This window comes from Panicum hallii, chromosome 3 (assembly GCF_002211085.1).
Source record: "Panicum hallii strain FIL2 chromosome 3, PHallii_v3.1, whole genome shotgun sequence".
Lineage (NCBI taxonomy): Eukaryota > Viridiplantae > Streptophyta > Magnoliopsida > Poales > Poaceae > Panicum > Panicum hallii.
Window position 1 is genome coordinate 52,158,230 of NC_038044.1, and position 16,940 is coordinate 52,175,169.

The following is a 16,940-nucleotide window of genomic DNA, read 5'->3' on the forward strand; positions in this document are numbered from 1 at the left end:
ATGCTGCATTGCATGTAGATACGACTACTTCTGCGACGGTACCTACAAGTTTTCCCAGGATTTTACGAAGGATATGTCTGAAGATCAAGTGAACGTCACCAAGGGATATCGCAAGCCCCGAACCAAAGTTCGGAAGATATTGACATTTCTAACTTCAGCCCCACCAGTAAAGGCAAGCCTCGGACATAAACCCTACTTTATTTACACTGCAACCTATGTTATTTATATCTATCTCTGCATTAAGTTCTTAGGAATTGTATGAAAAACCCTAGTTGCATTTTCCTAGGAACCAATGTATTGAATGTTAGCACTTGAGTCCGACTAGCTGCTATGCTAATAGGACCGGTAGAAGTCGGGTGATTCCCTGTCACTCGCACGATATAGGAGTTGTAATGTTTACATTCCTGTTATCACTATAAGGATGATGGACGGAAGTTTTCATGAGGTATCATGATTGAGATGATACCCGTCTGTGTTGTTGAACTTGATAAGGTCGCAGCGTGTGGTAGTGTGGGTTAAGCGTTTGAAAGTACTAACCACATGCCGCGAAATATGGTAAGCGGTAAGCCTAGTAGCCAATCGGCCCGAGGAGTGGACATACCTCCCACCACTCGTCTTGCTTCTTCTGGTTACTTATGTTCGACGTGTGGGAATACGTGTTGCAAGGGCAACCAGGAGTACGGGTTTTGTAGTCGCGCTATAGACGTACGTCCTGCACTTTGGAAGTGCGTATGGTCCAGCAGTCGCTTGTGGTGGATCTGATCCACGAGTTGGAATGAAAGGTAAACGGTTGCTTCGGAACGACCCTTTGGTGTTCCAAGCGTGTGAGTTAGGTTTACCTTGCAAGGTTGAATCTCGATTCAGGAATCGTCCGCCTCTCACAATGAATGAGACTGCTTATCCCCTTTACCACATTGAGTAACAAGAGCAATGTTATGATTATCGAAGATGATGTTTGACTAAAGATTTTACCATGCTTGAATAGCTATAGGTGCTCATCTAGATTGAATAATCACCTAGAATTTGAAAACTAAAAGTTGACATTAAGGATCTACTCTTTGATGCTTTTCAGCTGAAAACTCTACCCGGAGCTAAAAGCCTTCATAAGTCTAGTTACATGGCTAAGTATACCATAACTGGGTAAGCCTTGCTGAGTATTAGTATACTCAGTCTTGCTAGTTCCATGTTTTTCAGGTATAGTCCTTGAAGACCCTACTCTTCCCCTACCTTGGCCCTGTGCTTTTCCAGAAGGTTGGTCCGTGAAATGGGATCCGTCTCCGACCAACATTGGTGATACCGAGTGATGTCGTGCCTGGGCTTAGCATGACATCCGTCCTGATGACGTGCTGTAAATCATCGCGTATATTTTCCGCTGCCAAAAACCATGACTTTAGCGGTTTGTAATGTACTGCTTTTGAAAACTCTTATAATGTAATTTCTTGTGATGTAAAATATGATGGTGATTGTATCTCTGGACTCACCTTCGTGTGAGGTAACCTTATTTGATCCTGTGTATCGGTGGTTTATCGGGACGTTACCCGACAGGCCAAGGGATTATACCGTTTGAAGCACGCTGGAGCCCTCAGGAATGGACTCGCGTACTTGAGCCGGTATAATTCAGGTTGGTTCTGCCACAATTAGAAGGGCATGAGTCCTCCAAGCTACCCGACTCAGCCCACCTTTTTGCACCTCCATCTTGGTCGAGCGGGCCAGGACATCGGATGGGCACGGGGTCCTCCAAGCTACCTGGCTCAGCCCACCTTTTTACGCCTCCATCTTGGTCGGGCGAGCCAGGGCATTGGAAGGGCACGAGTCCTCCAAGCTACCTGGCTCAGCCCACCTTTCTGTGTTTTCAACTTGGTCGGGCGGGCTCGGGCATCGGATGGGCATGGAGCCCTCCAAGCTACCTGATCCTAGCCCACTTTTCTGCGCCACCAACCTCGACAACCCATCGGGCCTAGAACTATTCCAAGAAGGCAGGACCCTCGATTCCTCGATGACTACTTCGCCCTCACGAGGGCAACCGGCGACCCGCCGATGACTACTTCGACTACACAACTAGTTGGGAGCGGGACTCACACCACTAGTGACCAGTTGGAATTGATTCCGACTAGTCGGGATCATCAACAAACTGGCGCAGCTTCATCAACAAGTGACACGGCTTCGTCGGCAATTATCCACGAATCAAGAATCGACAACTATCCATGCTCATCTGGTTTCTACGCTCTGGAGCTGGGCGCAACAAGGCAGCTGCCCACGTGAAGACTGAGACCCGATTCAAGGAGGTTTTATGAAGATCTTTAGGGAATTTCTTTAACCATTGTCTTGAGTTTTATCTCAAAACAAGTGGTTTTTCCCAAAGAATTCGTTCAACCACGCGGTTAGGGGATCAAGGAGTCCACCCAAAATAGGGCTTGTTCGTTCATCCATATTTCAGCGCCGTACGACTTGTCTTGGCCCGCCCAAGGAATTCCTTCGGGCTAACCGAGACATCTTCACATGGCAACGTACGACTTGTTTTGGCCCGCCCAAGGATTTCCTTCGGGCTAGCCGAGTCATCTTTGCACAATGACTACTTTCGCAACAACGCATGTGCAGCATTGCGTTGTCACTTCCTTTGGGCTAACCGAGACATCTTCACATGGCAACATACGGCTTGTCTTGTCCCGCCCAAGGAACTGATCAATATCAAGTGCGGGACCTCATCGTCACATCCTTTGGGCCAACCAAGACATCTTTGCATGGCAACATATGACTTGTCTATGCCCGCCCAAGGAACAGATCACCCCACGTGAAGGACCTCGCCGTCAATCCCTTCGGGCGAACTGTGATGTTTCCATAAGTCAACATATGAATTCTCATGGTTTGCCTAAGGACTCGACTGAAACTACAAGCAAGATTTATTTCTCCCTCGTTAATTGACTTCCAGTCACCTTCACATACTTCCATTACAATTCCGTTTAGTGGTTCATGACTAGTATCCGTGCAAGTTTACTAAAGGGGCCTCGCTCTCATACTTTCAGTAACAGATTACTAGTTTCCGACTAGTATTCTATGTTACTGAAGGAGCTTTGCTCCCAAATTTCCAGTACAACTCCGTTCTACTGGTTTACGTCTGGTATTACGTGCAAGTTTACTGAAGGGACCTCGCTCCCATACTTTCAGTAACAGATTATTGGTTTCCAACTAGTATTCTATGTTACTGAAGGGGCTTTGCTCCCTAACTTCCAGTACAACTCCGTTCTACTGGTTTACATCCGATATTACATGCAAGTTTACTGAAGGGGCCTCGCTCCCATACTTCCAGTAACAGATTACTAGTTTTTGACTAGTATTCTATTTTATTGAACGAGCTTCGCTCCCACACTTCCATTACAACTCCGTTTACTGGTTCACGACTGGTATCCACGCAGGTTTACTGAAGGGGCCTTGCTCCCATACTTCCAGTAATGCTCTGATTACTAGTTTCTGACTAGTATTCTATGTTACTGAAGGGGTTTTATTCCCATACTTCCAGTAACGTTCAGACTACTAGTCTCCGACTAGTACTCTATGTTACTGAAGAGGCCTCGCTCCCAAACTTTTAGTATTACTCTACTTACTAGTTTTCAACTAGTTATACATGGAGTTTACTTCAAGGGCATTGCTCCTAGCATGGTTTCATATATATCAGTTACAACATATTTATTATGTTTACCTAGCAGGGGACCTGATTCTGGACCATACTTCTAGGTGAGTTGGATTCAACTCTGATTAGTTGGCTTCATCGACAATCGCCAACGACTACTCCGATTTTGCGAGAATGATCGACTACATGTCTCTGGCTACAACGACTACTTGTCGGATTCGACTCCGACTAGTTGGGTTTATCAACAACCATCAGCAACTACTGGACTTCGTGAATAATGCACGGCGACACACTGGTGACTACATCGACTACTCGTTTCACTAACAAGCTAGTCGGAATTGACTCTGCTCGGCGATACGGTGGCGACTACTTCGACTACTCATTTTGCTAACAAGCTAGTCGGAATCGCCTCTGCTCGGCGATATGCTGGCGACTACTTTGACTACTCGTCTTAGCTACAAAACTAGTCGGAATCGACTCCGACTAGTCGGCTTCATCGACAGTACAAGATTCAGCGGCAATTTGGCCAATACCTAGGCTCGGGGGCTAGTGCCACCGACTACTAGACCGTCATCTATCGCATGCCACAATTTTTTGAATCCTTTATTCCAATCCTTGGGGATTTGGATTCAAGGCTCGGGGGCTGCGGGACACGTGTCATCAGCGACTTATTTTTCAAATCTGTTGGAAGATAAGCATAGAAGACTCAAGATTAAATTGACCCTCAGCCTGATTCTACGAGTCAACCAAAGGCTCGGGGGCTACTCCATATGGAGTGCGAGTTTAATCGCACCCCATATAAAAGAAGATTTGACAACTACTTGGGGCATGAGCACCTCACAGCCTCGACGCAGCCAAGGAAGTACTTGGAGGACAACTTCAAGATGAAGTTCGGAAGAACTCGAAGACGTCTTCAGACATACTCGGACGTCTGCAGTACTCGACTACGAAGAACTCGGGGGCTTGTCAGACCCGGGCACATGGGACTGCGCACGTGGTGTACTTTTCCTACGATAAGGGATGGGGCATGGCCCACACCCTACACCAGTTCTAACTACTCGTAGCCTAGTAGAACTACTCATACAGTAGTAAAACTAGTCGGATGCAGTAGGGATATACCAAAAAAGTACTCGGGTAGGACTCAAGGGTTTGTATCCGACTAGGACTTCCATATAAACCTGTCCCTCTGGACTATATAAGGGTGGACAGGGACCCCCTCCAAGCGGGGAATCACCTAGGAGATCACCCGATCACCATCTAAGGAAACACAAACCACACAGGACGTAGGGTATTACGCTCTCAGCGGCCCGAACCTATCTAAACCTTGTGTTCCTTGCACCTTCGAGTTCCTAATCTCAGCAACACCCTACCTACAAATTCAGCACCTCGGGGGTATCCCTCGATGGGCGTGGGGGGTAAAACACCAACATAGGATGTTCGAATGTTACAACATGTATGATATGACTAAAGGTTGCCTTCACTCGATATCCTAAGAAATATCTATATATGATATTAACCGCATCCGGTTCACTCCGTATTCGATACACATCTATTCGACCGAAGCAATCCGCATTGGTATACATATCCGAGTCTATCCATGTTTGAATCCGAATCCGATCGAAAATGTGAAAACAAATACAATAACAATAATATCCGTCCACATCCGATCCGTTTACATCCCTAAATCCAATAATGTGTTTTCAGCCGTGAAGTGCGTGGTTCCCCGCCTCTGGCTGCTACAATGTCACACCCGCCTTTGGAAAAGAACCGAATGCATCTCATATGTGCTCCGGGATCAAGTTCACACACATATGATAGACGATACAAGTATATACCCAAAACAATACATAACGAAAGAGAGTATTATGGTACTTTATTACATGACCAAAAGTCTTAATCTTAAGCGAATGAATAATATTTATAACTAGCAGCGGAACATCAACTTCACAGGCAGATGACTAGGAGCCATACGCCTAGAACTCCTCAAAATCTTCAGGGAACTCCAAACAATTATCTTGTTCTGAGCAGCATTAATTTTCATAAAGCAATCGTGAGTACAATTATGATTGGTACTCAGCAAGTGGAGTAAATTATATGATATGCAAGGCCAAAATCAAGAAAAAGCTGACCTAGTTTGACTACGATAAGCATTTTTAGTTGACCAAGTTTTATTTAGCAAGCATTAAGTGTAGGTATATACCAACCCTTAAATAAATAAAAGAGATAAAAACAACAACATAAATAAAGAACATCAATTTAGACCATCTTTAAGTTCAATTATCATGTGAGGGTCCATGCCGCTCTTAACGGTGAGCACAGCTGATATATCAGTTTTCACTCTGCAGAGGTTGTACACTTTACCCACAACTCGTGTTTTCCTTGATGCCCAGGTTTGCAAGACCCTTAAACACTTCCAAGGTGAGTGGCAGAGATTCACTATGAGGCCTTTAAAAAGATTTCCTAACTTGCAACGGTCCGCTAAGATTTCAGGCCGCAGTGGTCATAACCCTCCCTAATGAGGAAGACGCCTTACCCAGGATCATATCTACGCCTCAAGAGGACCGAGCTCTACCCCATCAACGCACTCCCCTCTTGCTCTTTCGGTAAGACCATTACAAGCTAAAGTTTCTAATTAATTAGCCAAGACCAGAGCCATGTTGTATTGTGGTTGCACTATTTTTCTAGGTGGTTCTCCATATTCCAATTAATGCAATGATCTTAAAGTTATTCCCATAAAAGTATTCCAGAACATGAAGTAAAACAAGTGTAGCGTATCTTCCAAGTTATCCAACCAAATTCTAAGTAAAAGCCACTAGCGTAGCTACAACATAAAGTAAACAACCTACGTTTAATTAAGGAAGTTCAAAAGAAACTAGGCATATTCTTAGTTTTGGGATCCATCATATTATAGATACATGCATGCATATAAAGTAAAGATGTGTATTTAGAAAGTTATTAGGACCGAATATGATCAAGGACCACTTGCCTTCGTCAAAGCACTGTTGCTGCTCAAGGGCGTCTTCAAAGCCTTGCTCTTGCGAACCCTCGTACGCACCGTCTATCGTAACACACAGGTACATACAAACAGATAAGTGCAATAAATAAGAAACATCACACAAAATAATGTAAATAGAGAAAAATAATGTTATAAAGCTACTGTACTTGTCGCAAGGATCGCATGAGCGCGAGAATCAATGAAAATGAAGTTAAAACGGAGAAGTTATGGCTAATTCTAGGGGCTTATTTGTAGAAGATTTAAAACTAGAAGGGCTCTGGATAAAGAGACCGAGGGCTAAAATATAATTAAACCTTAAATCTAGGATTTAGTTTGAAAAATAGAGGGCTAGCGATGGCGGGTTCCATTTTAAAAAAAGACAGGGGCTAAAATAGAAAAAAAGGATCTGTTTGTGAATACTTTTGAACTGCCGTGGATTGCGGGTTGATTTCAATAATACTCAGGGTTTCTTTTGCAAAAAGTCCTAGGGTTTGACCAGTACGCTAGTTTTGCCTCCGGTTAGATTAGATCTAACCCGTCGGATCGGGATCCGACGGCTGCGCGGGGCTGGGGCGGCACGGGCGGCGGCGCTAGCGCCGGCGGACTCGCCGGACTTGGCCGAAAATGGCCATCCGGGCTCAGTTTCAAGCGCGGGCTACAAGGGGAGAACGCGGGCACTACGGGTAAAGCATCTAGGGGCTCAGGTTGGTGAGATGGGGACCCGAGCGGGCTGGCCATGGCGAGGCGTGGCGAGGCGGCAATGGTCAGCAATTGTCGCGGCGGGAAGGAGAGAGTAAGGGGGGAAAACAGGCCAGCGAGGATCCTTACCCCGAGGCGAAGCTCCAGCGGCGACTCGCGGCGATAGAAGAGCGACGAGGCGGCGACGGCGTCAGGCGGCCGAGATGCGGCGGTGGCGGGCTTGTGCGGCTAGGGTTTGCAAGGCGAGGGTGGCGGCTGCGGCTTGACGACGGGTCAAGGGCACAGGAGCGGCGCCTTAAATAGGGCCGAGGGGAAACCTCGACGTGCAGGCCTGGGGTGCCGCGCGGGTGGAGGCGGCGTCGTGCCGTGGCCGGACTCGGGGTCGAGCCCAAGTCTAGCTCGAGGTCGGGGATGGACCCAACAGCCTGGCGGTGAGGGAGAGAGGAGCGCCGGGTTGGGCTAGGAAGGAGGGGGCGAAAAGGCTGGGCCGGCTGGGCCGCGCAGGGGAGGAGGAAAAAGGCCAGCTGGCCGGGCCTTGCGAGAGGAAAGGAAGAGAGGGGAAAAAGAGAGGGTGGGCTGGCTGGGCTGCGGGGGAGAAAAAGAAAGGAGAGAAGGGAGGAAGAGAAGGAAATGGGCCGGGCCAAAAGAGAAAGAGAGGGAGGAAAAGAAATGCATTCAAATGCATTTGAATTCAAATATGAAATTTAATTTCAAATAGAAAACAAGCAATGAAACAATGCAATGCGGCATGAAATGCACAATATCTATATTTTCTTATATTTCTTTTTATGGTTAAGTAAATTACTGTTAACTCACCGTAAATGTTCTAAAACTAAAAGAATTTGAATAAAAACCTTATGGATCCTGAAGATAATCTAGCAAAGTTTATTAGGTTTCTAATTTGAAAATTAGGATGTTACAAACCTACTGCCCTTAAAAGGAATCTCGTCCTCGAGATTCGGCTGGGCTATCAAAGAGCTGGGGAAACTCTGCCTGTAACTCATCCTCTCATTCCCATGTAACCTCATCCTCTGCATGGTGCCTCCATTGAACCTTACACATCCGAATCCTCTTACTCCGGGTGATTCTCTCCAATGTGTCCAGGATTTTGACCGGGTACTCTCTGTAACTCAAATCATCCTGCACATCCAACTCCTCTAGTGGCAACTGTTCCTCTGGTACCCTCAAGCATTTTTTCAACTGTGATATGTGGAACACGTTGTGCACATCTGACAGCCACGCAGGTAGCTCTAGCTGGTAAGCTACCTCGCCATTCCGTTCCAAGATCCTGAACGGGCCAATGTAATGAGGTGACAACTTCCCCTTGACCTTGAATTTGCGCAAACCTCTGATACGTGACACTTTCAGATACACAAATTCTCCTTCTTCAAAAGTCAACTCCTGTCATCGAGTATCTGCATAACTTTTCTACCTCGATTGAGCTACTTTCAGATTCTCACGGACAACTTGCACCTGTCGTTCGGCCTCTTTAATGATCTCAATCCCGAACAACTAGCTTTCACGTGTCCCACTCCAATACAATGGAGTTCTGCACTTCCTGCCATACAATGCCTCAAATGGTGCCATCTTCAAGCTGGTCTGATAACTGTTGTCGTAAGAGAACTCTGCAAACGGCAAACTCTTATCCCAGCTGCCTCCGTGTTTTAGGGCACAGGCCCTAAGCATATCTTCTAACACCTGATTTATCCTTTCTGTCTGCCCATCAGTCTGCTGATGATAAGCAGAGCTGAAATTCAACTTCGTGTCCATTGACTCATGCAACTTCTACCAAAATCGAGACGTGAACTGAGTACCTCTGTCTAACACTATCTTCTTAGGTACCCATGCAAACACACAATTTGGGAGATATATATATATATATCTCTGCTAATCGTGCCCCTGTGTAGGTAGTCTTCACCGAAATAAAGTGAGGTACCTTGGTCAAACGATCCACTATGACTCATACAGAATCATATCCATCTCTTGTGCATGGCAATCCCACGATGAAATCCATACCAATTTCTTCCCATTTCCATTCTGGCACCTTCAATGGTTGTAACAAACCGGCTGGTCTCTGATGTTCTGCCTTGACTCTCTGACACACATCACACAATGCCACATGAGCTGCAACATCACGCTTTATGCCATACCACCAATATCTCTCCTTCAAATCCTGATACATCTTGGTACTGCCGGGATGGATGGAATAAGCCGAGTCATGAGCTTCCTACAGAATTTTCTCACGAAGATGATCCACATCGGGCACACATATCCTCTTTCGAAACCACATAGTTCCATATTCATCTTCAGTGAAGTCAGGTGCCTTGCCTGCTTCTATCATCTCCTTTATCTCCTGAATCTTAGCATCCTAAAGTTGACCCTTCTATATCTCCGGCTAGCCATTGTTGCATTCACATAGCTCTTGCGACTCAAGGCATCGGCAACCATATTTGCCTTGCCTGGATGATAGTGGATCTTCAGGTCATAGTCCTTTATGAGCTCCAACCATTGTCACTGTCTTAGGTTGAGGTCATTCTGAGTGAAAATGTACTTCAGACTCTTGTGGTCGGTGTATATCTAACATCTGTGACCCAACAAATAGTGCCTCCATATCTTTAGAGCATGTACCACTACTGCTAACTCCAGATCATGTGTAGGATAGTTCTGCTCATGTTTCCTCAACTGGCGAGATGCATACACAATCACGTCTTGCATCAATACACAACCAAGACCTTGTTTAGAAGCATCACAATAGATGTCGACCATTTCCTCAACTCATCGAAACTATTCTGATATGCCTCTGACCATATAAACTTCTTTTTTTCTCTAGTAGTGAAGTAAGGGGTTTCACTATCTTAGAGAAGCCTTCTATAAACCTCCTGTAGTATCCTGCGAGTCCTAGAAAACTCCGGATCTCTAACACTGTTGTTGGCGGTTCCCACTTCAACACATCTCTGACCTTCCCTAGATCCACTGCAATACCTCTGTCTGCGATAACATGACCAAGAAACATGACCTCACTCAACCAGAATTCACACTTGCTGAGTTTGGCATTCAACTGATTTTCTCTGAGTTTCTGCAGAACAAGCCTCAAATGTTCCTCATGTTCCTCCTCATTCCTAGAGTACACTAGAATATCATCAATGAATACCACCACGAACTTGTCAAGATACTCCATAAACACCTTATTCATCAAGTACATGAAATAAGCTGGAGCATTGGTCAACCCAAATGACATTACTGTATATTCATAAAGCCCGTATCTGGTAGTGAAAGCTGTCTTGGCAATATCTGAGAGGCGTATCCTCAGCTGATGATACCCTCACCTCAAGTTAATCTTAGAGAATACTCTGGCTCCCTTCAACTGATCAAACAGGTCTTCTATATGAGGCAACGGATATTTGTTCTTTATGGTAACATCATTCAAAGCTCTATAATCAACACACATCCTCTATGTACCATCCTTCTTTTCAATGAATATCACGGGTGCTCCCCAAGGTGAAGAACTAGGACGAATGAACCGCTTATCTAGCAATTCTTTTAGATATTTCTTAAGTTCCTCTAATTCACCAACTGACATTCTATATGGTCTCTTAGCAATGGGTGCAGTACCAGGTAAAATATCTATGAGGAATTCAATGTCGCGTTCAGGTAGCATACCTAGCAAATCATCGGGAAAGACATCCGGGTACTCACACACCACTTTGATGTCCTCAATCAAATCTGCCTTCAGCTGATTCACTGCACAGTCTGCTGCGGATGGAAGTGTTGCAATGAATTCAAACCGTTCACCTTCTGAACTAGCGAGAAGCACTGACCGTTTGGAACAGTGAATAACTACATCGTACTTTGTCAACCATCCCATTCCGAGGATAATGTCAATACCACTAGACTCCAAGACTATTGGATTGGCACAGAATTCTCTTCCCATAATCTGTATTTTCACCCCAAGACACTGGTACATAGCCCTCATATTTCCCCCAGGTGAATTTACTAGCATGGAACTAGGTATCTTCCCATAATCTGTATTTTCACCCCAAGACACTGGTACATAGCCCTCATATTTCCCCCAGGTAAATTTACTAGCATGGAACTAGGTATGGTGCATAGGGTAATGGAGTATTTGGCAACATACTCGGCAGAAATAAAAGAATGCGATGCTCCGGAATCAAATAAAATTGATGCAGGGGCTGAGTTGACTAGGAACATACCGAACACAACGTCCTGAGCCTCCTGAGTGGTCTCCGCGGCCACATGATTCACACGCCCATGGACGTAGTTCTACTGACCCTTGTTGTTCTATGGCGTCTAGTTATTGTTTCTAGGCTGTTGCTGTTGTGGAGTCTGCCTCTATCCACTGTTGTTGAACTGGCCTGGAGTGTTCTGATCATTTCCCTTAGGGCAACGATTGGCGTAGTGACCAGTCTCACCACATCTGAAGCACGTGTTACCACCAGTGGGAATAGGGGTATTGTTCCTCACAGGTGTTCCAGTAGGGGTGTTCTAGCGATTCTGCGGGAAGCTGGGGCGCTGCACTGACTGACCAGCATGCTGAGCTTGCTGCTGCTGCTGGTTGGGGCACTGGTATTGATTCTACCTATCCTCCACTGCGGAAAGCTATTCCTTGCGGGGGCGCGAAACAAGGGCGTGAGTTGTTGCTAAACTTCCCTGGCAACACAAACTTCCTCTTCTGCTCACCCATCTCCTTGCGAGCATGCTCCACCAAGATGGCATTGTCCACAATCTTCTGAAAGTTTTCAAAGGCGTGCACCATTAGTTGATACTTAATAAGACCAATCAGTCCATCCCTAAAGTAATCCTGCTTCTCTTCATCATCCGCTACATCTGCAGGAGCGTAGCGAGACAACTGGATGAACTTGTTTCGATACTCACTCACAGACATTGCTCCCTATTTCAGTGCAAGAAACTCTTGCTTCTTGAGCTTCATTAGACCTTTGGGTATGTGTTGCTCTCTGAACTTGCTCCTAAACTCTGCCAGGTGATGGTGTTGGGGGTGTCATGAGTTGCGTTGTAAGCATTCCACCAATCTGCAGCGGTTCCTTCCAGTCTGCCTGAAGCATACAGGACCTTCTCCCTATCAGTACACTGGATAATGTTCAGCATCTTCTCCACAGTCTTGATCCAGTCATCAGCTTGTAGAGGATCAGGTGAGTGAGAAAATGATGGAGGTTTGTGGCTCAAGAATTCCCTGTGCCTGTCTCTAGCTGGCGGTGGTGGAGCTTGGTTCATTTGAGCCTGCATGTTGGCGATAGTGTTCACCATGTTGGTTAGCAGCTAAATTTGGGCGGCGAGAAACTGTTCCATGCCTGCTGGTGGCGCCTGGTGTTGTTGACTCTACTGAGAATCGGGGTTGGTGTTGTTGCTTCTTTCGTGATGTGGTACTGCAGGCTGATCAACCCCTAGCCTGGACCTTGTGTTCACCATCTGATCGGTTAGAAAAATAAGACTCATGAAATCAATCATGAAAAAGGATAGGAGCAAGGATAAGATCAAGACAGTAATTAAAATAGATAACCCCAAGCTTTACTAAACTATCTATCTTTATTAAAAACTTGATGTAATTGTGGTCATCAATCCACAATTCATCGCAATCATTACAAAGATCCAAATCAAATTGTTCTCACAAAACCAAGCACACAAGCACATTAACTAAGACTAAACAAACTACAAAGACCGTTCAAACTAGCGATTACAAAAAGGACTCTTAAAGACACTCCTAACATAGACTCCTAGATCTAGCATCTCTAACGGTAGTGGATGCGGTAGCCGGGCTCTCCGTAGTGGACGCGCTTGCTGAGAGGTGACTCTGGCAGTTAGTCGATGGACTTGTCGCTGTCGTACTTCAGGGGTAACTCCTGATCTCCCCTCAGCTGAGCTTCAAGAATCGCCTTCTCCTCTGAGCGTCTTCCTCAGCTTTCTCTTGACCTCCTGGATCTCTGCTCCGGCAGCATCCAAGTCAGTGTTGAGAGCGGTGACCAACTCCTTCGTGGTGTCCATGAGCAAGCTTCCTTCCCAAGGGGGTGGAACAGGAATCTGTGCACTGGTGGCACCCTTCCTGCGGCGTGGGAACTGTTGAAACTCGGTACCCTGGAGCTCATCCTGATAAGCATGGCAGACATAGTATAGAGCTCTCCTGGCAGCTTCACTGGTCCATGCGTCCAAGGTCTTCTTGGGCACGTCATCAAAGTGCTTGTAGTATTCCATCCGGTTGCCATACCTCTCATCTGGAACACTGATCACCACTGCCACTAACCACTCCTCCTCCTGCTGAGCATTCTTGAACAAGGAGGCTTCATAGCGTGCCATTAGTGGAAAGCTAATTCTCTGCATGGCCCTCCATAGAAGTGCTGGGAATGGACCTTCAGCAAAGTACAAGTAGTGTAGTTGCTTCTCATAATGGGGCTCTGGTGGAGCAGCTGGCTCTGGATCATCTTCTGGGTCATCATCACCGCCATCTGGTACAGCTGGGTCATCATCACCACCATCTTCTGCATCATCTCCTCCTGTGGCGCTTGGATCAGCACCATCTCCTCCTGCAGCGTCCCCCTCATCACTGTCTCCTGCAGCGTCTGGGTGGTCCTCAGGCAGCTCCATGGGCTCCTCCTCATTGTCGGTGTCGACCCAGCCTCCTCCGTATTAGTCGTTGTAGTCGTCATCGACCTCCAAGAACACGGGGGCGTCCTTTGGCTGCGCGGGCTCCTCCTGAGGATGCTAGATCTGACGAGGCGGTCCATGAGTGCTCTTGCAGGCGGTCTCCCTGGTCCTGGCCATCTGTAGCAAAATAAGGACAGTGCAAGATAGAGAATATTTAGAAAATGCTATGGGTGACCTTAAAGCAAGAAGGAGTTTGGAAAGCGGCAACACACTTGTGAGGCAAGCATGAAGACAAGGATGAGATAATAGTGATATAATCAAGAAATAAGCAATTTTCAAAAGCAAGCAAGCAGAAGCTAGGTTATTAAGCAAGATAAGGCTTAAAATTCGATCATTACTAACTAGACTAACATCCTACACTCAACACTACTCTGATACCACTTCTATCACACTCGGTTTTAAAAATAGAATCGAATGCATCTCATATGTGTGCCAAGATCAAATTTACACACATATGATAGATGATACAAGTGTGTACCCGAAACAATATCATAACGAAAGAGAGTATTATCATACTTTATTACATGACTAAAAATCTTAATCTTAAGCGAATGAATAAATGTTTATAACTAGCAGCGGAACTTTAACTTTACAGGCAGATGAGTGGGAGACATACGACTAGAACTCCTTAAAATCTTCAAGGAACTCCGGATAATTATCTTGTTCTGAGCAGCATTGATTTTAATAAAGCAAGCGTGAGTACACTTATGGTTGTTACTCAGTAAGTGGAGTAAATTATATGACATGCAAGGCCAAAATCAAGGAAAAAACTGACATGATTTGACTGCGATAAGCATTTTTAGTTGACCAAGTTTTATTTAGCAAGCATTAACTAAGTGTAAGTATATATCAACCCTTAAATAAATAAAAGAGATAAAAATAACAATATAAATAAAAAAACATCAATTTAGACCATCTTTAAGTTCAATTATCATGTGAGGGTCCAAGCCGCTCTTAACCGTGAGCACGGCTGATATATCAATTTTCACTCTGCAGAGATTGTACACTTTACCCACAACTCGTGTTTCCCTTGATGCCTAGGTTTGCAAGGCCCTTAAACATTTCCGAGGTGAGTGGCAGAGATTCACTACGAGGTCTTTACAAAGACTCCCTAACTTGCAACGGCCGGCTAAGGTTTCAGACCGCAGTGGTCATAACCCTCCCTAATGAGGAAGACGCCTTACCCAGTATCATATCTACGCCTCAAGAGGGCCGAGCTATACCCCATCAACGCACTTCCCTCTTGCCCTTTCGGTAAGACCATTACAAGCTAAAGTTTCTAATTAATTAGCTAAGACCAGAGCCATGTAGTATTGTGGTTGCACAGTTTTTCTGGGTGGTTCTCCATATTCCAATTAATGCAATGATCTTAAAGTTATTGCCATAAAAGTATTCCAGAACATGAAATAAAATAAGTGTAGCGTATTTTTCAAGTTATCCAACCAAATTCTAAGTAAAAGCCACTAGCGTAGCTATAACATAAAGTAAACAACCTAGGTTTAATCAAGGAAGTTCAAAAGAAACTAGGCAGATCCTTAGTTTTGGGATCCATCATATTATAGACACATGCATGCATATAAAGTAAAGATGTGTATTTAGAAAGTTATTAGGACTCGAATATGATCAATAATAACTTGCCTTCTTCAAAGCACTGCTGCATCTTCAAAGCCTTGCTCTTGCGGACCCGTGAACTACGCACCGTCTATCGTAACATACAAGTACATACAAACAGATAAGTACAATAAATAAGAAATAGTACACCAAAAATATAAATAGAGCAAAACAACGTTATAAAGCTACTGTACTCGTCGCAAGGATCGCGTGAGCGCGAGAATCGATAAAAATGGAGTTAAAACGGAGAAGTTATGGAGAAAACATGATTCTAGGGGCTTATTTGTAGAAGATTTAAAACTACAAGGACTCTGGACAAAGAAATCGAGGGTTAAAACATAATTAAACCTGAAATCTAGGGTTTAGTTTGAAAAACAGAGGGTTAGGGACGGTGGGTTCTATTTTAAAAAAAGACAGGGGCTAAAATAGAACAAAAAGGATCTGTTTGTGAATACTTTTGAAGTGCCATGGATCGCGAGTTGATTTCGATAATACTCAGGGTTTCTTTTGCAAAAAGGCCTAGGATTTGACCGGTATGCTGGTTTTGACTCGGGTTAGATTAGATCTAACCTGTCGGATCGGGATCCTGCTGCGCGGGGCTGGGGCGGCGCTGGCGCTGGCGCCGACGGCGACGGCACGCGGCAGCGGACTCGCCGGACTTGGCCGAAAACGGCCGTTCGGACGCGGTTTCAAGCGCGGGCTACACGGGGAGAACGCGGGCACTACGGGTAAAGTATCTAGGGGCTCGGATTGGCGAGATGGGGACCGGAGCAAGCTGGCCACAGCGAGGCGTGGCGAGGCAGCGACGATGAGCAATTGCCGCTGCGGGAAGGGGAGAGGAAGGGGGAAAACAGGCCGGCGAGGATCCTTACCCCGAGGCGAAGCTCCGGCGGCGACTCGCGGCGACAGAGGAGCGGCGAGGCGCCGACGGCGTCGGGTGGCTGAGATCCGGCGGCGGCCGGCTTGCGCGGCTAGGGTTTGCGAGGGGAGGGCGGCGGTTGCGGCTTGACGAGGGGTCAAGGGCACGGGGGCGGCGCCTTAAATTGGGCCAAGGGGAAACCTCGATGTGCGGGCCCGGGGTGCCGCACGGGCGGAGGCGGCCCCGTGCCGTGGCCGGACTCGGGGTCGAGGCCGAGTCTGGCTCGAGGTCAGGGATGGACCCGACGGCCTGGCGGTGAGGGGGAGAGGGAGAGAGGAGCGCCGAGTTGGGCTGGGAAGGAGGGGCAAAATGGCTAGGCCGCACAGGGGAGGAGGAAAAAGGCCAGCTGGCCGGACCTTGCGGGAGGAAAGGAAGAGAGGGGAAAAAGAGAGGGTGGGCCGGCTGGGTTGCGG